The 22,890-nt window shown below is 36.1% G+C and overlaps 1 protein-coding gene across 3 annotated transcripts in view; it reads right to left on the bottom strand.

Annotated features, from left to right (window-relative positions):
- The window catches only part of LOC107550448 (PEX5-related protein-like), an 81,112-nt gene that overhangs the window by 57,902 nt on the left and 320 nt on the right, over positions 1 to 22,890 (bottom strand). The gene's annotated exons all lie outside the window — the stretch shown is intronic.

Genomic DNA, 22,890 nt, shown 5'->3' with positions numbered 1-22,890 from the left:
TATGTAACACCATGTTTATTTATCATGAGGTACCCTCAAAGGTGCACCTTTATAACTTATCTACCCTTAAAGCATGCATACTTGTATGGTACTAATATGCTCCCTTTTAGGGGTATAGTTGCACCTTTGAGGTTACTGCCCCATAAAGGGCTAAAATACAATTATAGTATATTTTATTTCTGACCGTGTAAACAAAAAGGCCTATGAAATGTAAAAAAACATGTCTTTAAAAACTAATATTAAGTGAGTATAATTACTGATTATATTCTTTTAATAATTTAAAAGATCAGTTTAGTTTAAAGGTATCAGTATCGGTATCGATATCGACGGTACTGGGCTTGAAAATATCAGTATCGCATCGAAAATAAAATAAGAGGTATCGCCCATCCCTATGTTTTGCAATTGGGTCGTCGTTGTCAGCTTCTTTTGTGCAGTATTCTGTTAATAGACTGTAATTCCGCAAAAATGAATTTACAGCTTGGTAACGAGACAGCCAGTGAACCTCATTCAGAGGTCTGAAAGACAATGAATCCACTTCTAAAACATTTGCCAACTCATCGAATTTGCTTTTCTTCACAGAAGACCTACTAAATAATGAATAATGAATATACTGTCCTGAAAAGTGTTTCCACTTCCTTCATCAACGACACACCTTTCTAAGCATCATCAATTCCCAAATCCTCTCTATGAGCAACACAATGCTGTTCTGTAAGGTGCAGTATTTGCCGTCTCAGTATTGCAGTGACGCCATTATGTTTACCTAACATGACAGATGCACCTTCAGACGTTAACACAACCATTTTCTGCAAATCAAGTCGGTGATCCATGTAGAACTTTATCATTGCATCTGCAATATGCTGGGCATTGCATCCTGCCGCATTCATTTTGATTGCAAGAAGCACGTTATCGATCAATATTTTGATTTGTTCAGGGATTGACTTGTTCCTGTTGGCGAGGTCAATACGTTTTTCTCTCGATTCCTCGAAAAGCTGGTTAATTGAAGTTCCATGCTTTCAAATATATGATACTTTCACAGCATCATTGCCATTTTTGTGTCAAGTGGAGTTTTAGGTAGTCAAGTTTCCACTCTGTCCATGTTTTCCTTGTGGAAAACTCTGCTTGGATTTTAGCTGAATATTTCAGACAATTTAACTGATTTACCTTCAATTCAGAACCTTCAATTAGTCTGCACGGCCACATGCATGCGCAACTTAGAGGGAACATTGCTTAGTAGTATGAGCAATAATACGTCCCAGCACCAATAATATAATTTAGACTATATATATATGTTCTTTAAGCTCTTTGAGAATTGTGTTTTCCTCATACATCCAGTAATAATACACACAACCCATTGCCTCCTGTGTTCTGTCCTTATATCTCAGCTTATGTTTATATCTTCTTTCTCTGTTTGCTTTTGGCATTAAAGACATCCCAAATTATGTAACCAGCATGAAGGACATGGTCCTTTTCTTGCATAATATTTAATATAACCCAAATATGTAGCTTTGTTTTGCAGGTAACTGGTCTTCACTTAGTAACATTATTCATCATAAGAGGTCAGGCATTTTTTCTGTAGGATATTACTGTTTAAAAGTGAACTAAGCACTAAAGGAGACAACATAAAACCATATGGCAAAGATAACCTTGAAATGTAAGGTATTTATGTGTACTGTGTTGGATTTTCTCTGTGAGCTTTCTCTCAAGCCTGTCTGTGATCATCCATCTATCTCTTTATTAACGTAGTGTTCCCAAAAAACCCCACTGAGTGTCTTTTCAATCTTGACGATTACTCCATCAAGCTCATGTTTGACCTTTAGTACACACTAAGAAGGTCTTGCAACAGAGCGCATATGGGACACACCATCCCATTACATTTAAACATCCGAATATAATACAGAAATCCAAACTTCAGAAATAATGAATCTTTAATTTTCTAATATGGTCTGAAAACCTAAAACATTTATGATAAATAATTTACTTCTAAACCATGAGCATAGACTAACAACCCAAGATTATGTAAGGCATTTTGGGTCACCCATTGACTCATATATTGATGTGATTGGTTGGTATTCAATCATTTATCATAGTTTGTTTGATTTTTTTTAATGAAGCACTTTGCGCTCTTTTATTAATGAAACAGTTTAGTTTAGTTTTATTGATTTATATAGCACATTTAATAATGACAGTGTTGACCAAAGTGCTGTACAAAATTTAAAAATAAAATACCTAAAACAACTAACCATATAAAACAAATCACAAATTATGACAAAGATAACATCACACATTATCAAATATTTAACAGCATTTACTCCAGACCATAAGCCGTATCAAAAAGATAAGTCTTAAGTGAAGATTTAAAAACCTGAAAAACAGGATATGAGATGCTCAGCTACTGACGCTACAGGGTCCTTAAATGATTATGGAGCCCAGAATTACAATACTGTTTGGAAGGGTGACATAACTGACAGAATTGTTTCTAGAATTGTTTTCGGATATCACAGATATACAAAATAGTGAGCTTTATTTTAAAAAAAAACTCAAAACCTCACATCAGAGTGGTTTTTAAGCAATCTTTGTAGTTGCTCAAACAGGACACATCAAATTCTAATATTATTTTCTCTTTCTCATGCTCTGTTATTTTTTTGGCTAAATGCTAGTATCTGCTCATAGTAACCACAGGCTAACAGGCTCCAAAACGTTCTATTTTTGTTCATGATATAAATCTTATATTTAATTTTTTTTTTCTGAAGAAAGACACATAAATAGTGATGAAATCCAAGCCTAAATTAAATCTGTTCATCATATAAAGCAATCGATTCTCTTCAGTAAATTTGAACTAAACCACTCAATTCATATGGATTAGTTTTACGATCTCTTTATGAACTTTCGCCATTCTATATTGTTTTTCTATTTTTCTATTATTATTTTATAATAATAATAAATAATAATATTTTCATTTTTTTATTCTCCCTCTCATTTAAAGATCACGTCTTTTTTTTCTCCACCAATTATGGTAGTGGTGACAGTAATAGTAAAAACCCCAATACTAATTTACTATATTGTACTTTATATATATTTAAATTGTGTATAAAATAATCCTCTTTTTCTCTACATTATAAGCACATTTGCGGAGAATCATTTCCCCCTATGCTCCCTAAATCAATAAATTGGATAAAAAACTGTATACATTAAATCTGTATCATATTATTATTATTGCTTTTTTTCTTCTCATATACAGTGGGTACGGAAAGTATTCAGACCCCCTTAAATTGCTCTGGAACCTACTTGCACCATATATGTTTTGCTTTTTCATCTTTTAGTCTCATTTCATTTCCTCTCAATAAAAAATGTTGCCTTATTAAGATATAATTTTATGATATATAACTCTTATAACATTAATGTCCCATTACGCTTGGCACTCTTTTTTTTTGTTGTCCTTTTTCTCTATCAAACCTTTTAGTAATCATCATAAAGTATATATCATTTGAAAGGTTAGACACTCAAGATTCATCTTGTGAAAACCATTTTGAAATCGGACACTTAGTTACCATAGAAATAGTACTTTAAAATCTTTTGGCGGTCTCCTCCCCCTTAGTGGGCAGTGTCAAGATGCATTAAATGCATTACAGTCTTTTAGAATCAAATCTTTTTATAATCTTGACAAAAAACATATCATTGGAAAGGTCTGAGTCTCAGGATATTATTTTGAGATAGACGTAATATTGACAGAGAAATCTAGACATTTGTGACAGAAAAATGCATTAAAAAAAATTAATGGAGTTTGGATGGCACCCAGTGGCTGTTTGTGGTATGACGCCCTAAATAAAATGTCACAGGAACCTCAGTTTTTTTCATATCAACTTCAAATTTGGAACATAACTTATTTAGGCATAAGGCTTTAATTTTATACCAATTTTAGAGTAAAACCTGTTATGTAAAATATTTATAATAAATAAGATAAAATAAAATTAATATAGTGCATTTTATTTACAGTACATTTAAACTTCTATAACTTTTTGATACTTAAATGTTTGGGGGAAAAATCCACTTTTGCAATAATCTGCTGATTTTCTTCTTTAAAAAGAGACCAACCTTAGGTCTGTATTCCAAAGTGTTAATAAATTACAACAATTTAAGTTTGGATAGTGCACTTTCATGCCTATTTAAAAAATGGGGGGTGACAGTTAAGGGGTTAAGTATTGTGTACTGAAATGTTAAATATATACTAAAACTAATTTTTAAATGAAAGCGCAGCTCGTGTTCACACCTCAATCCTGCAACAGACACCACAACAGCACTGTGAGATTCAGTGAGAAGCATTTGAATTTGCGGAATTCTCTGTTATAAAATCCAAAACCCAGACAAAACATCACTGATGTTATAACAACATAACTGTAATTATGAGATTTTGGCAGAAAATGCTATGACAGTTTTTGCATTTATGTTAAGTGTGTTTATATTTAAAGTCTATAACAGTGGAACCTCCATTTAATAGCCAATTAATAGAAACAATTTGTTTGAAACTTTTGTAATAAACTGGTAATTAATAAATGGTAATAAACTGGCTCCCCTGCTGTCAGGATCATGTCTGTGTCATGTTTTGCCCCTGTTTCTGTTCCCTTATTTGGTCATGTTCCTGTCCTCGTTTTGTTAATTACCTTGATTAGTCATCCCATACACCTGTGTTTCCCCAATCATCCTCTATATTTAAGTCCTAGTCTGTGCAGTCTGTCTCTGTTGGTTCTACTTGTTATGTTCATATGTTTCCTGCCGTTCCCAGTGTTGGATGTACCCTGAGTTTCCTTTATTAAAGACTTATTTAAGACCATTATTCATTTATGTTTCGACTGTTTCGTCTCCATCATTCCTCGCCATCACAGATTGAGACACCTGCTCTAGCCTGATCTCCCTTAAGGCATTTTTTCTTCTGCTACCACAAAAAAGACTACATGATTAATTTTTTTCTTCTTCAGCCTAACACAGAGGAATGAGTAGCAGAAGAAAGCTTTTTGCTACTGAATGACATTGCTGTACTAATTCCAAGAATCGGAATTTGCAGGATACAATCTTTAATATTTCTGGGTGGAATTTCTTCAACACATTGCTGCCACCTTAAAAACTTTTTAATGTTACTGATCATCAGTAAATCCAGCACCCAATAGATGTATTAAGGTGTTTACAACACAGTGTGGCCAATTTAATAAGGATATGTTTATTTCTTGAATTATAAAAATGTATGTGCTCTGTGTACACATTTGTGTATGTCTTGAATTTATTATTTGTACCTTATGTACACATTACTGTAGGTTTTGAATCCATGCACTGTATGTGCACATTTGTGTATGTTTTGAATTTAATGTATAAGGTTTGAAATGAACGGCTATATTTAGGTGTTTTTAGATATTGACATAGTTTATAAGAAAAATGAATTGTTAACATGCAAGATTTATCTCTCATTTGAAAATGTATTAATTAGTTGATGTACATTTTAGAATATGAAATTAAGATATTTTATAAATGAAGTCAAAAATCTGGCATGGACTTAATAACACTTTTAGATCACCTCACAACCTCACATTTTTCCTTCTTTCATTTTGCACTTAGCCTATATAACATAATCTTAGGTTCTTGTTTACAGTCTACCTGAAGACACTCTGAAATAACTCTACCACTGAACTGAGGAAGGCCTCCCATCCCTGATGAGAATCAACTATGATCTTGGCCTTCACTCTCTCCCTCAAAGACTTTCTGTCCACTCCAAACTGTTTTGCTAGCATAGACAAGTTTTTTTTGTTACCGTGTTCTCATGGTAAAGGCAACCAACATGCCTCTACAATTTTTGGACAGGTTTTTTTTCTGTTTTTGTCATTTTCTCGCTGAAAACAAACAATACACAGAAGACATCTATTAAGGTGCTACACAGTGTGTAATTTGTAGGCCTATCTAAATATAGTTGTATATTAAGGTAGTAAATAAGATAAGGTAAAAGTTTAGTAAGGTAAAAAGCATACAAAGAACTGTTATCATTAAACACTTTCACTCAGAAAACTGATCAAAGTTTGTAATTAGATGGATTCCCCATTGAAACAAATAAGGTGAGCTTAAATGGTTCCACAATAAATAATGGTGAAAACATTACAATGTTTTCCTTTAAAAATGTAAGATATGTTTACAAAGACATGCATGGAGCTTAAATATACTGTGGACTAAGCATCATATTTTTTTTGCATTGTGTCCACAAATGTAGTTTTTTACATTCAAGGTTATTAGTAGTTTGCATATGATTTGTGGCACTGTAGCATTTAAATCCATCTTTAAAAAAAGTTAATTCATGAAAATAATCTGCTCTACAAAGCAATTTATGATGTATTTATTTGTAAATGAATGTAAAATAAATCACAAAACATTTAGTGTTTGTAGTTCACATGCTTAATTGGTCACATGCTTATAAAAAATAAGGTTTGACCTTGAGATTAGCTTTGTGTGCAAGCCAATAAAACTCATCTTTCCATTTAAAGGAAAATGATATAAAATGATAAAGTACTATTTGTTCATACACAAAAACAATACATTTATCTCTTATTTGGCATAATATCAAATGTACTGAAAGAAACTGCAGAAATGTGTTGATTTCTGAAGAGTCACAAAACACTTCTTTTTCAGGCTCATCTGATCGACAGATAAACTATGTGTTCTTTGTTGTTAATTTTTGCCATATATCAGCAATCACTGCTGATATATTTCAGAGGCAGTACACTAAACATATTTTTGTAATTGTTTAAATGGTCTAACAACACAAGTGCAGGCAAAGTGCCTTCAGATGGATGCAGCAGATAACTATTTAAAATCCAAAGAGCTCTATGGATTCAACCCACTTTATTTTCCTCATCCTTTAGAAATAACATTTTATTATATAATTTGTTTGTTAATTTTATTAATCATGTAGGACAGACTATCTGACCGTTACCATGTAGGACAGCTTCTGATCAAAACAGACAAAAAATAAATAAATTGTGAATTGATTGACTTGTGAATTGATGACATTATTTATTCAGAAACAGCAGTAACAATGATATTTGTGTATATTATTACTTTATTTGGTTAGTCTACAGTGCTGCTGTCGGATAACGTGTCGGACACCATGAGAAAACATCTTTTGTTAGGTCAAGAACACAAACAAATTCAGTAGTGATAATGAGAAAATAACTTTTGTAATGTCAAAATCACGAGAAAACAACTTATGTCAAGATCATGAGAAAATTAAAACATGATCATGCGAAAACAAGAAAAATGTTAATAATCCATGGCCTCTTAGGGCTTCTGTATTCAAAAATGACGTTAAAGTATATGCTAGTCCTGTGTGAACAGACAATTTTATGTGGAAAAGAAAAAAGAAAAAATCATGACTATAGAAAAGAATGTGCAGTGTCATATAATAATAGCTGCCTTCTTTGTGAGGTGATAAATTCAGTTCTCACACATTGTGATGGACTCAGGTTGTGTTGACTGGGTGAAAGTTGATCGCACTAAAGAAAGGATCTGCAAGCGGAGGAATTGTAAGAAATGCTAACACAAGCTGTAAATGACTGTAATTTCAGCACATCATATCTACAGCAAAGATAACTAAAATATCTATCTTCTGTTATGTCTAAGAATTTAAATTGGACATAAAACAGACTTTGGTATCTAATCAGCTTATCCAACTATTTATACATCAAATTATATATTTGCATATCTAATTATCTATTTTGCTATATACCTGCTTAAATTAGCTAAAGCTAAAGCCTCCAATGTTTTGACAATCTGCTAATAACAGAGCTCAGCTACTCCTCTAACTAAAAAGACAACTAATAAAAGAAAGCTACAGACAAAGCGAGTTAAGGTTCATATGTAGGGTTTGAAATTAGCACTCACCAAACTTCTTAATGCGAGAGGCTGCTCACGGCTAGGGCTAGGTATCATTCAAAGATTTTCGATATCGATACCGATACCTTGACTTCGATACCGGTTCCTGAACGATACTTTTTTCAATAGCAGTTTTATGAAATCAATTTTAACAAGATTACATTATCTAAAAATTATTTTTCAGCTTGTTGATGTTTGTACAAACTCAAAGACTCATCTCCTGAGCCACTGCACAAAGGAACAAAATGTAACCAACACAATAAATCAGGGCAAAATAGTTTTAATAAAGCTCAAATAGTCTTCAGTTTACACATCTGTTAGGCTACATTTACACTAGTTAGTGTTCGTTTTAAAACGCATAGCTCAGACAGAATCATGATTTCTATTTATTTTCCACTGATTTACTGATGAGCATTAGCAGCTTCCAGCGCTGTCTGCTTGTGTTCTCTCTTCCATGATCGCTGCTCTGACTCAGAGGTAATAACGGAAATTAATGACCGGTCTGTCGCTTGTCGTTTGTCGGAGATAGTGGAAAGCCAACTTGAAACGCAGTGGAAACGCCAGTATGACGAGGAACGTTTTCATTTTAAAACATAAACGCACCAGTGTAAATGTAGCCTTGCATCTATGGGGGCTGGGACGCATTCACACTACAGCCTCACATGTGCGCCACATCTCTGAGTGTAACTGGTGTAAACTAGTAGGTGTGTTCGACTTGACCGACTGTGTAGACCGATTGGTGTATTACAGTACCACGAGAGCTAAAGAGAGCAGACTGCTCCGTGCGCTTTCGAATCGCTCTCGCAGATGATCGATCTGCACCGCACCTCTTCTAGTCGAACACACCGGCTAGTGCTGCAGGCTTATTGGCTCACTGACGCTGATGAGATTAACCTCTTAGGTATCGAAATTTGGTACCGAACGATGAGACATTTTTCTATACTCGATGGTATCGAGGCAATTCGGTTGGTGCCTAAATAGTATCGAACTCGATACCCAGCCCTACTCACTGCAGAGCTGCTGGGTGGAGCTTGATGACCAGCTCCCCCTTGTTGGACGAATAGTGGAGCTAGACGGCCCAACCACACCCTAACCCTTTAGCTAAATATGGCTCACCTATTAGGTCAATAGAGATGGAGCTGAACTAGGTTAAACTCCACCCATTATGTCCAGAGAGGGGGAGCTGGATGTCATTTGGCTCTGCAGTGAGCACTATTTGTCTAATGCAGGTGAAAATCAGTGGAGGCTGGCCTGTACAGAGTGCTAGGGTGCCACCTTTCCTGAGCCACACACACCCACATAAAATAATTATAATAATAATAATATCTAGTACAAGGGATACATAGTACCAGTATCAGCAATGTTTTCTCTCCAACTCTTATGTAAAAAAAAGTGATGGCCATTTATTCAAGCAACATGGTGAGTATTTGTATGAACTTGATGTAAAGTGTGGTGGATAATGGTACATTGTATTTAAAATTGTCATTGTATGTTTTTCAGCCCATTACATTATATATGGGAGGAGTGCTGATAACTTCACTTCCTGTTTGTTGCTGCCGTGTGCTTTGAGTTGAAGCTCCATCAAGTTAATTCTTTACCGTCTATTTTTCAATCTTAAAATCAATTTTATACACTATCATTTTCATTTCTATAACGTGTGAATATATCCGCCATTGTATTCTACAACAAAAACAATCGGAGCACCTTGTTTTCACTAGTTTTATTTCAATTTGCCGAGTCCGCTACTAGCTTATAGCACGTTAGCCTCACTAGAGCGGTTGCCGCTAATCTTGCTTACATTGCTTACACTCCATTCTTTTACTTACAGTTATTTACTTTAAATGGCGGATTTCTGTCTACATTTGAGTCCAGGTGAGGACACGCTGGAGGCCGTGGAGAAGCAGATCTGCAACCTGGTGGAGAAGCAGGCCCAGCTGCAAGAGCGATGAGTCCGGGGTAAGTATACAGCGTGCTGCTAACACTCCCACCACCACTACTCCGTGTGTTTCTCTGCACAGGCCCTATGCACCCAGGACACGATCTTCCCAGGTCTCCTTCACTCCAGCGCCGGGACACCACGGACCCTGGGTGCACCAGCAGCGGAAGACGAGAGCCAGGCCCCGGGTGAGGACCTCTCCCCTTCCGCCGCCTCCGGTCTTCGAGATCTCAACCCGGGACCACTTCGCTCCCCTCCGCAAGACAGAACGCAACACCGTGATCATCGGAGACTCCATCGTCCGGTACGTCCGTGCTGCTCTAGCTAAAGGTAAAGTGCACACTCACTGTTTTCCGGGTGCTCGTGTTCTCGATGTTTCTGTGCAGATACCCGCAATCCTGAAGGGTGACAAGAGCATCTGCGCTGTCGTGCTGCACGTGGGCGTGAATGACACCAAGTTGTCGCAGACGGAGACTCTGAAAAGGGACTTGTTGTGTCAGAACCGCTTCCCATGTATCGACAAGGACACGAAAGGTTCAGTAGACTGTTTGCTTTAAACAAATGGTTATTGTCATGGTGTAAAGAACAGAAACTGCTCTTTGTTAAAGCTGCAATCCGTAACTTTTTTTGGTTAAAAATGTTTCAAAATCAATATTTGAGCAAGTACATAACCAGCCAGTGTTTGAAACTATCACCTTACTTTAGCCCGATTCACAACGGTCACCTTGTAGTAATGTTTTCTAATTTGTACGGGTAGGTTTTCGCGGGAAATTCGAGCATGCCGCTGCGTTTTCGCTTGCAGGTTTTCAAATAGATATGGCGACAAAGAGGCAAAAGTTACAGACTGCAGCTTTAACAATTAGAATCTTTTCTGGGAGCGATCACTACATTAGATCACTTGCACCCAAAGCAGTTATTGTAAATGAAATGATCACAGAGAATAGTTTTGATGTACTCTGCTTGACTGAAACCTGGCTCAAACCAAATGACTATATTGGTCTAAATGAGGCTACTCTCCAACCAGCTACTGTTATAAGCATGAGCCCCGTCATATTGGTCGTGGCGGCGGTGTTGCTACAATATTTAGTGATATTCTCAATGTTACTTAGAAAACAGGATACAGGTTTAACTCATTTGAAATACTTCTGCTGAATGTTACACTGTCAGATAAACAAAAGAAAAATCTCCTATCTCTTGCTCTGGCTACTGTGTATAGACCGCCAGGGCCTTATATAGATTTCCTAAAAGAATTTGCAGATTTCCTCTCAGAACTATTGGTTAAAGGCACAATATGTAATTTTCGCCGATAGAGGGCATGGAATCATGGGAGTTGTCGTCTTCATCCCCACAGCCGATGCAATCCGACGGGACTCGGCCAGAAATCATGTTCATGAATGAGCTAATGATTTATTAACGTAGTAGAATGAAGCAGGGTGAGGCTGAAAGCCGTCGAAGCGAAACGAGGCTGCTGAACGAGCGTGACACACAGCTCGAAAGCAGCTGAGCTTTTATTATGCCACAGTCGACCGCTTCCGCTCCTTCCAGTCGAGCGTATCGTGCGTATGTGGGGGAAAAAAGCAGCGCTGTTTAATCATACTAGATACATTTGAAAGTTCTGTTATAATGCTACTCTGTGCGGTTGTCACCGGTCTATTAAAACGCACAACATATTAAAGCGTCTTTGGTGTTTCCATGTTTTCTACAAAACAAAACCGGAAATTGAGGGGTTATGATGTCATTGGCAGGCGACACAATGACACTGTTAGAAAACACTCTCTGTCTTTTGATGCCGTACCCCTCCTTTCTCACTCTTTCTCTCTCCTTCTCTGAATCACCCCTCCTCTATCTGTTCTCTCTCTCTCTTGTATGGTGTTTTACAGACTTAATAAACTCTTTTGGAGTCAAGCAAAACATAACCAGACGATGTTACTGACCACCACCTTGTGTCGTGCATGCTGCCTATTACTGATATTAACTATATGGCTCCGCGTTATCTTCCGGGTAGAACTGTTGTTTCAACCACCAAGATAGATTCACAAATAAACTGCCTGATTTATCTAAACTGCTTTCTGTACCCATAAATACACATGAACTAGATGAAATGACTAGCAATTTGGACACTATTTTCTCTAATACATTAGAAGCTGTTGCCCCCATCAAATTAAAAAAGGTTAGAGAAAAACGTACTGCGCCATGGTACAACAGTAATACCCATTCTCTCAAGAAAGAAACTAGTAATCTTGAACACAAATGGAGAAAAACTAACTTGGAAGTTTTTAGACTTGCATGGAAAAACAGTATGTACAGCTATAGAAAGGCTCTAAAAGCTGCCAGGGCCGAGCATATCTGCAAACTCATAGAAAATAACCAAAACAATCCAAGGTTTTTATTTAGCACAGTGGCTAGATTAACAAATAATCAGATGTCACCTGAACTAAATAATCCCTCAGTTTAGTATTAATGAATTTATGAATTTCTTCACTGATAAAATATATAGCATCAGAAATACAATAACAAATGTAGAATGAATAGCGTCTTGTAATTCAGCTTCATTCATTGCAACCAAAGAAAAACTGCACTGCTTTACAACTATAGGACAGGAAGACCTAAATAAACTTATCACTGCATCTAAACCAATAACATGTTTATTAGTGTCACAATCTCTAGCTGGAGTGCCTGTGAGCTTTGCTAGAGGGCACTCCATTCCAGACTCTTGCCACTTCACCCCGGACTCCATTTCCCATAATCCTTTGCCCGGACTCATCATCAATTGCAATCACCTGTCTCTCATCACCTCATCAGTCTCACACTATAAGAACAGCACACACACATGATCACATCGCTGGTGATTGAATGTTTAGCCCTTCCGTGTTTCCTAGTTACCATGTTCCTAAGTTTTGCCTTTCTCGTGTTTTGATCCTTGAACTGTTACCTTGTTTTTGATTGACTGCTGCCTGCCCTGATCATTGCCTGTCTTGTTGGATTACTCTTTTGTCTGTGCCTTGGATGTTATTGTTTGCTGGTGAGATACTGTTAATAGTGTTCACCGTCTGTTTGATTACATGTCCTTAACTTACTGCTTGATTTTTACCGTATATTTCTGCCATATGGACATTAAATTGAGATCACCACTGATAAGCTATTACTAAACATAATGTAGAAACTTTAATTTTCTTTAAATTTGCATCGTGAAAAGCGCTATACAATAAACTTGAATTGAATTGAGAATACACACACACTACCGTTCAAAAGTTTGGGATCAGAACGATATTTAATGTTTTTTAAAGGAGTTTCTTATGCTCATCAAGGCTGCATTTATTTGATCAAAAATACAGGAAAGAATTTAATATTGTGAAAGATTATTACGAAAATAACGTTTTTCTATTTTAATATATATTAAAATCTCATTTATTCCTGTGATGCAAAGCTGAATTTTCAGCATCATTACTCCAGTCTTCTGTGTCACATGATCCTTCAGAAATCATTCGAATATGCTTTATTATCAGTACTGGAATCTGTTGTGCTGCTTGCTTCCAATATTTTTTTTTGGAACCTGTGATGTTTTTTTTCAGGATTCTTTGATGAATAAAAGGTTAAAAAGAAGAGCATTTATTTAAAATACGAATAAAATAATTCCATATAAACAATGAAACCAGGCTAATTCAAGTGAACTAAGTGCATTGTGACAGTTGAGTTTTCTACATTTCAACATGACAAAATAAATTTTCATGGAAAAAAAAATATATATTTTTTAATTTATTTAATATTTAAACTTCTGACTTTATTTCTTCTGACTTTCCACCCCACCCCACATACCCAAATGCCCGTCCCAGAACAACATCCTATAATGCAACTATTTTCACAGATTTTTGCATTCCTGTAGCGTCTGGACCACTCCAACACACAATATATATTTTGTTAGCTAGATTTCACAAATACTTTGTAACACCCCAGGACGCCGAACAAGACCCTGGTTTCATGGTAACCCGATACATTTACAACCTTGTGGAATGCGAGCCGGCTCTCAGCTGCTTTCTCCAGAAACAAGGGGTACAAATGCACAGGAGAAATGGACTGTTCTACTAATTAATTCATAGGAAAACCTTTTCTTTGAATGAACACACATTTTCTTCAGGCCATTGGGTATATATAACTTCTCCTTTATCAAACTTATGATTCATTCAATATTAAACAGGCTTTACACCTACATGCTAAACTTGTGATTTCTTTATAGCTGGAAGAAAAACATAACTCCAAACTTCTAGTTTATTGCACACATATTAAGCAAAGATCACAGCTTCTGGTAAGAACAAAAAATGCTACCTTGAAACTCTTCCAAGCAATACCTTGGAGAATTAAGCATCCTAAGGCTGCATCAATCTTTGCTCATATACGAGGTCAGTGTCGGCTCTGCTGCAGCCCACCAGAGGCTTATTAGCATTAATCATACCTTCAGCAACCAACACTCTTCTCAAAGCTAGACAAAAGCCCCAGTTTTATATGTATCTATGCAATTGTCACAGTGACAAGAGGAAAATGTTTGGCTAGAGCATATTTACGCAAACCATGAGGCAATAGACATTCTCTGAAGGCTGAACAAGATGCGAGTTTAATCCGTGTGCCATGCTTATAGGTCAAAGAGAAAAACCCTGTGCTATTTGCACTGTGCTTTTTTAAATTTACAATAATCCTCTGCATTTGCACCTATTTTCACCAAGGAATATGCATGCCATCCTCCGCGGATGCTGTGTCAGATGGTCTGTGGCGTGTTATCCGGTTCAGAAAAAGTGGCACAACAGCTGCAGTGTCATCAGCCAAATCCAGATGCTTTAAGTGATTAGCAGTTTAAGCTGCACTGAAGAGTAACCTGCCTTAGAGTTCACATCTGACCCACTTTGTGAAGGCAAGAGAGAATGAATTCCATAGTGAGCAAGCATACTGTATGTGTCCTGCCTTCAGTTCTCCCTGGATTCAGTAACATTTAAGTATACTGTGATACGAATGGGACTAATCCATTATCTTACATTGAAAGTTCAGCATAATTTAAGATAAGCCATCCGATAGTGCTCTATCTATAGAGCTCACTATTGCTGACCATTTTAAATCATCTCAGGTTACTGGAACATTGTGAGCTAAATGAGTGTGCAATATCTGTTGATCAATGTTTTATGGTACATTTCAACTTTCATTGACTTTCACAAGCAGTCATCTCATTTCTAATGTTCCAATTGACACCACACTGATCCGGAAGGCTATTAACCATCCATCAATCAGTCTCTCTACATTTCCAGTGGATTTGATGTGGCTTGTTGTGTAAAAGAATAGCTGTGTCACATCACTGTTAAATGGTACAATAAGTGCTCCTGCTGTCTTATCATCATAAAGTCCCAATCGTTTTTTTTCCTTCTACATTATTGCTTGAGATCCATTTTCTCCAAGGCAACGACCCTCATTTTAAAAACTACAATGTGTTTATTTTCAGCCTTGAGTTTATATCAAGTGTGTTGACCCATTGTAATTTTTAGTCCTTTTTTCATGCAAGCTATTTTGCTTAGGTTAAACTATTCATTCATAACATAATATTCATTTTTATTCCTTCTCAGGGTAAAATTGTCAGGTGCAAATCAAGAACTTTTAAAATAAATTATTAAAAAGTACAATATGTTCTTTCATTAACTATGGCTCCTTTCATTGGGGCTTAATTGGGTTTTGTAGCAATAAATAATTGGTTTCTTTTGAGATACTCTGTGGAGACGATACATGAACAAGACAATTATCAAAAGGCTGCAAACAGATAATATATGTGCCAAGAATGATGTATTAAAGTTACTGTTAAGCATTTTTTTCAGCATTCTTTTTTTTTTTTTATTAATTTGTGCTATTCTGGGATGTGTATTGTTAGTCAACTATAATCGACTATTCCATTGTTACCAACATTCAGTTGTTTCCCATAATTCCAAGGAATATTCGCAAATAGCACTGCAAACAGAGTGACTGGAACTACAGCTCTCAACCTTCAGTTATGGGCATATAGTTTCTTGTTAGAATGAAATGTAGGGATGTACTGATGCACATTGAGACAGTTGAAAATCGATAGCAACAATATCACAAGAGTTTCAGGTGGGCATAAGGGCCCCCTCTCAAATGCATTCTCTCATCGGAGAATTTAAGAAAATTGAAAGTTCCTCATTATTTCAGTAGTTACTCTCTGTGTCATGCAGGGCATGCAGTGCTGTGAGTGGCAGAGATCTGTGGGAAGCTTGTGTAACATTCATAAACTAGCACCATTTGAGCCTTTAAAGGGGTCATGAACTGCATTTTTTAATTATTACATGTTTCTTGACGTGCACTTATAATGTTACTATGCTTTTTACATCAGAAATTGTTAGAATTTTGAAATAAATGGGCATTTTCTATACCCTGATTTGAGCCCTCTGATTTGAACGCTCTGATGGAAGGGGCGTGTCTGCTGTGAGACTTCAGTGGAAATACCCGTTGCTGACATACGAAATAAGTATTACACATGGAGTTCTCGAAAACTTTCACTACATTTTTACTATTACAGCTGTTGAGATTAACTAACCGTGAAAAGTGTTGATTATAGCATTATATTTAGATCTACGCCAGTCGCATGAAAGGTTCATTGTAGCAGATTAAAAACTGTTGAGCGCATGAAAGCAGTGATCTTGTCTCGTGCTTTGCACTTTTATGAATGCTTTCATCGTAACTAACAGTGCAAACAAGATGTAAATAAGATTAATTGTGCAGTGTAGACAGCGCCATTGATTATAAACTCGCATTCTTTGATCGCTTTCTGTATATAATTTAATCACAATTTAAATAACAGATTATTTTCATGCCACTAGGAGAAACAACATATAGTTAATCACTGGCTTGATTTACTGACGCATAAACAGCAATAAATTATTTTGAGACAAAGAACATCTGACTGTACATGAATCACTACATACAGAAATCACTGATATTGCTCTTCTCTCTTCATCTCACTAACGCTCCAGTGGGCAGGGCCACAGACGTGATGATGTAGAAGTAGGCGTTGATCTGATTTTGCAGAGGTGGGCTTTCGTTTTGCTGCACTATTACGTCATAAAGTGGCAAAATCTGAAACAAGTCGTTTTCTGAGCTTGGTTTCAATAGGGCCTTTCGGACCTTTTCATAGTACCAGAACTAATTGTGGAACTACCCACTTTTCGGCGTGTTCGCACCGCCAGAACTGGGAGTGATTTTAGTACCGGACTGCCTTTTTCGAGAACCAAATTAGCTCCTACTACGGAGCAGGGTCTAACCAGCACAACTGGTACTAATCGTGACGTAAGTAGACATTGATTGGCCAAACGCGTACGAAAACGCCCTCACCCGCCATGATTTAAAATGCTGTGTAAACATATTGTAAACATTGTGTCAACTTATTTCGCAAGTATGGAGAACAGCGATAGATGGACGGATGCTGAAGTGCAGGCACTTGTAGCAAATGTAGCACTGCCAGTTGTCGTTGGAGATTCTTAGTCCTCCTTTCCGTTCTTTCAATCGCTTTACGTTTACGTCGACTTTCCATGTCCATTATTGTGAAACCCGCGAGACAACAAACACACAGCACCGATTACAGCGTCCTCTATCCTCCTGTTGTTAACGTAGTTCTTCGTTTCTGTTGTTGAACACCGCGCACAAATGACGTCGCTGTCGACCGGCTTACGTCACTTCTTAGTACACACTGTCGGTGCGAATGCAACCCTGTAAATAGTACTGGGAAATAGTTCACGCAAAATCGTCCCAGTACTTTAGTACCGTACATTTAGTTCTGGTTGTCTTTGGACTAACAAGGAAGTTTTGAGCTCTGAAACTTAGAGGACATTTTAATAGTACAATGACCTCTTACATGTCAAAACATCAAGGAAATTTTGATTTCTCAATTCATGACCCCTTTAAACACAACTTGAAATTTAAAAACATTTAAAAACATCACAACTGTTAATCGTACTGCACATCTAAGGTACCAGACAGCAACTGATGAGGAAAATAAGCAGCCACAAATCATGATGCAGCAAATTACTTGCAAACATACAATACACAACTTAAAACAGTAATCGCAAACACGTATTTTCCTTTGATTTCTCTGATCATGAGAAATGTGACACAAACCTGTGGTCTAATACCATACTACTCAGATTTACAGCTTGCTGAGACAGAAGACACATTTATCTTGAAGACTCGGAAGCTATGGAATGCCAATCCTGCCATAATTAGAAATAAATAAATAAATGTACAAAGAAACGTAAAAAAATCTAAAATAAATATACAGAGAAAAGTAAAAAAGCAAAATTTAATAATTATTTATAATTGTATTTCCTTGTTTATGTATTTTTTTCCCACATTTTTTTTTTAAATGTTTTTTTATTTATACATTTCTTTATTTCCACTTTTATTTATTTTCACATTTATGTATTTATTTACGTATTTCTTTCTTTAATTATTTATTTCCACTTTTATTTATTTTCACATTTATTTATTTTCACATTTATTTATTTATAAATTTCTTTGTCCGTAGAGTAATGAGAGGGCGTGTTTTACCTCAGGAATAGCAATCGAGCCAGAGTAGGCAAGGGGAAAGCTTTGAGCAGTGACACCTTGATTATAATGGGTTCTCTTGGTGCAGACACGGCTTTAGATATGGATTAATCACACTAGGCTGGAAATATCCAGAATTAGTTCAAACAAAAGGTGTCCATGGGAACGGAGCTAGTGAAACACACAAGCCATGCATTGAACATACAAGCATCAGACTCAGGCCGAGAATATTCTGATAAGTTTTCGGAAGGGCCGGGCCCGTGCAGGGCTCTATTCATTCCCTCATTTCAATTAAAGGTTCTCCCTCGGCTCAGCAGGCCCACAACATGCCCGGGTCCATATGCACATGCATACCCTGCATACAAGACTCTACGCCCCTGACCTACAGTCAGCGCTCTGGGTGAATACATCCACATCCCCACCCCCCGCTCCGCCACTGGTACGGTCCAACCGGGAGCGCAAAACAGAGAAGTGGAAAATCAGAATAATGAGTAATTTTTTTAAGTTAGTTCAAAATCTGATTCGGGCGCAACAATCCAAACTTGAAAAAATTTAAAATTAAAATGAGAGCCAATTATCCGTTTGTAAATTGCTCCAAAAAAATTGAAAATTAAAGTTTGAAGCCAACTTTTCATTTGGTTCATTTTGATGGTGCGAATTGAACAAAGAACTGCAAAGGGTTACACGGACCGATTGTGTACCTTCGTATAATTAGTTTTTTAATTTAATATTGAAATCTGAAAAATGAAAAAATGGCACATTTTTCGTTTTTCATTTGTTCAAACATAACGAAAAATCAAGAATTCGGCTTCATTTTTTTGTTTTTATGTTCAGGAACAGAAAATGAATAAAACACCTTGAATATTCGATCTTTACATGTGGGCAGGAATGAAACACTCCTCTCCGCTGATTGGTCAACCAATACAACATAATAATAGTCCTAAAAACATAATAAGAGTCCTTCTTGGATTCTTAACGTGTTTATTTCTATTACATTTTATTTCTTTCTCTTCATCAAACACCCAGATTAACGAATGGCTTGACACAAACCATACCGAGGCAGAGCCTAGACAGCTTTCTTTTGTGTTAGCATAAACTCTGCAACCTACCAGTGAAATATTAGTTTATCTCATAAATATTAATTTACTTCGCACCTGCACTCACAACTACCTACTAGCCTACATCTTTGGCACACCGCCTGTTTTATTATAACCACCTATTAAAATCTTTGTGGCAAAGCTGCGCACTGCAGCGCGGGGAGAATGTATTGTAGACAAGCGCAGACCACTATTAATTTATGTGAACAAAGGTAGTTTTAGACAATAAGCTGAGTTTATTTAATTAATATTGAGTATTGGCCAGCTAACTGATGGCATACAATATTTTTATTTTCTCTGCCAACTAAACCAAAGTCACAGAACCGTTGTGTGACTGACTGACTCGCAGTAGGCGCATAGAGTGGTGTATCATTCCTGAATGAATCATTATAGACAACAATTCAATGACCAATTATTATAGACAGCCACTTGATTTTATTCCTGAATTAATGAATGAAGCATTTTGACGAATAGATTGAATAAAAGGCTCCTTTATTAACACAATGAAATACCGCCACCTGAATCACCTAAAAGAGTGTCGTGTGATGGAAAAGCCTGAAGCTTAAATAAACAAAATGACTTCTGTTTAATGTTTAATTTTTTACTTCTAATGTTTTTTAAACTAGTTTAAATATAGGCAAAATGTATAGCCTACGTATTAAAAACGAGGACTGCTGTAAATTAAAGGAAGTTATCATGCAAACCAGTGGTTGTGTGGAGTATTTTACAGAAGTTTAGAGGATTTAAGTTCATCTGTAAACATTATTTAATGTATGAAGTAAAAAAAAAAGAAAGAGAAAAGCTAGTATTATAGTACAAATGAATCAACCCATTATGCTGGGCTATAAATAAATATAAATAAATTGTTTTTAACCCAGTAAAGCTTATAAGGTAAATCTCGCTAAATGTATTTTAGTCAAATCTGACAGAATTTGACCAGTTTTTCTTACACATTTTATTTTACAAACAGCGCCCCGGCCCCATAACTCTGTTCCTTACTTAATGTTAGTTCATAATGCATTTAACCAACGTTATGTACAATTTAATGCTACACGTTTTTATATATCAGTGTGAAATATGTCGGACTATGTGTAGTTCATGATATTTTATGTATTTTATATGACAGACCTATAAGTTGTTGATGTTTTGGTAATGCTGTTTATATATCCTCCAAAATAAAAGGCTGACAACTTGTGAATGTAGGCTGTAGTTATGGTGGATAAAGGGCCCCTCAAGAAGTACAGTCGTGACCCGTTCAGACCTGAATTTTTTTCACTGAACAAAAATTTTTTCACCACCTGATATTTTGCACACGTGATTCTTGGGTGAGGAGGGGGCGTGGTCCATGGGAAATATTCCTGCCACCACAGCTGGAGGAAACACTGAAATGTGTATTTAACATTTCAAATTTTTTTTTATTATTATTATGGTTTTGTTATGTTTGTTGTATAAAGATTATTACCTTTTTTTGTATTTTCTTACACCTTACTTCTGGCAGTTATGGCCTTTAAAAGGGTAAGTTCAAGTGGTGGAGATAATTTATTGTAAGATGTGGCATAAAGAGTGGAGTGTTTTCATACTTAAATGAAATTATGTAGTCATTAATTGGAAATGTTTGTGATTTAATTTTTTATTCTCTTTTTCTGACAGGGACACCAGTATACACAGACATGACATCCAATAAACGTTGATCTGGTGCCTGTCCACACGGGAAGTGGCGCAAGGCGACAAATCTTCTACAGTAACTGATGCCTCCTTCTATTCCGAATCTTGGAAACATGCGTTGTATGCGTTGAAAGTGAAACCTAAAAAAAGAGCGCACATAAGAAAACGATTGCACGCTTTCGTGAGTTTCAGCAAATGCACACGATCACAGATTGCTCGCTTCCGAAACAACCCCCCATGTGGAACTGAAATAATAACCCATGATATAAGATTTTGGCCATATTGCCCATCTAAGTCATTCATCCCACACTATCAACAGGCGCGCGTCATGTAGGCTACAATTCTTGTACTAAATAATAATAATTTAATAGTAATAAATACATAAATGTGAAAATAAATAAAAGTGGAAATAAATAAATGTATAAATAAAATAAATAAAAAATGAATAAATGTGGAAAAAAAATACATAAGGAAATAAAATTATAAATAATTATTTATTTTTGCTTTTTTACTTTTCTATGTATATTTCTTTATTTATATATATATTTATTTATTTTTGCTTTTTTACATTTATTTATTTATTTCTAATTATGGCAGGATTGGCATTCCATAGGAAGCAAACCACACTTGATGGCAGTTCCCTGAAGTGCAAGCACAGCATCATCAGTCATGTGAATGGCAGCAGGCAATATCTAAGTTCATCTGACTCTATGAAGGTCAAATTCCTTCCAAGTGCAAAGCACGGATGTTGAGCCAGCAGTCATGCAGGGGTCATGACATCAATGCTCATTCAAGTTTCATCCATTTTTAATTGTCGAAAAGTCTTATTTTTAAAGGAAAAAGGAAATAAATGCATTTTAAACACATTAAAGTTCTTCAAAATGCTGAGCTGACACATGTTAAGACACACTTTGTTATGATATAAATGGCATGTGTGTACTTAGACCTGAACACATAAATACACACAAGCTGTTTACTGGTTAATGCAAATGTAACTACTGATTTTAAAAAGTCTTTACAAACACATCTTGGTATTTACATAATGAAACACTGAGGATACAGCATATAATTATAATAATTAGATTATGGTAGGGAAGTGCATTTTACCGTATAGTAGGAAAGTTTTCAAAAGTAATCTTTTTCACAGGGAACTTATTTCGAGGCCATTTAAAACAACGGTGTGCTTATTCAATGCATTGGACAAATACAAGCAGAACACAGTGTTCAGACAGTTAGGCGTTTAAATAGGACAAAATAATGCCTTGAATTGAAACATTCTTTTTTTCTTCAGACTTAACGTCCTCCTCGTGCAGTTCATGCTTATGTCGTGAAATGTGTTTTGCCCAGTGGCCACATGCTAAAATACAGCTTAACGAGTGAGATTTGACCAGTGTGAGAACAGTAGAAACTCCTCAATTTAAGGATGGTGATTATTTATCACCCTAAATCCTAGTACATCCCTACAACTTTATTTTATTCCTATTCTATCTATCTATAGCACACCTGTACATACAATTCATTCTTTTTTTGTGGTTTATATTTATCTGTGTGTTGTCGTCTCCGTGTAGGCTACTGGAAGCTTGTGACACTATAACAAATTCCTTGTATGTGCAAACATACTTGGCAATAAAGCTCTTTCTGATTCTGATTCTGATTCTGATTCTCTTATGCGCACATATCGGTAAATGAGATGCTTCACGC

The sequence above is a fragment of the Sinocyclocheilus grahami genome, unplaced genomic scaffold, assembly GCF_001515645.1.
Source record: "Sinocyclocheilus grahami isolate Dianchi unplaced genomic scaffold, SAMN03320097.WGS_v1.1 scaffold398.1, whole genome shotgun sequence".
Taxonomy (NCBI): Eukaryota; Metazoa; Chordata; class Actinopteri; order Cypriniformes; family Cyprinidae; genus Sinocyclocheilus; species Sinocyclocheilus grahami.
The sequence above is the reverse complement of the archived record's forward strand: the minus strand, read 5'-3'. Positions and strand labels throughout refer to the sequence as shown.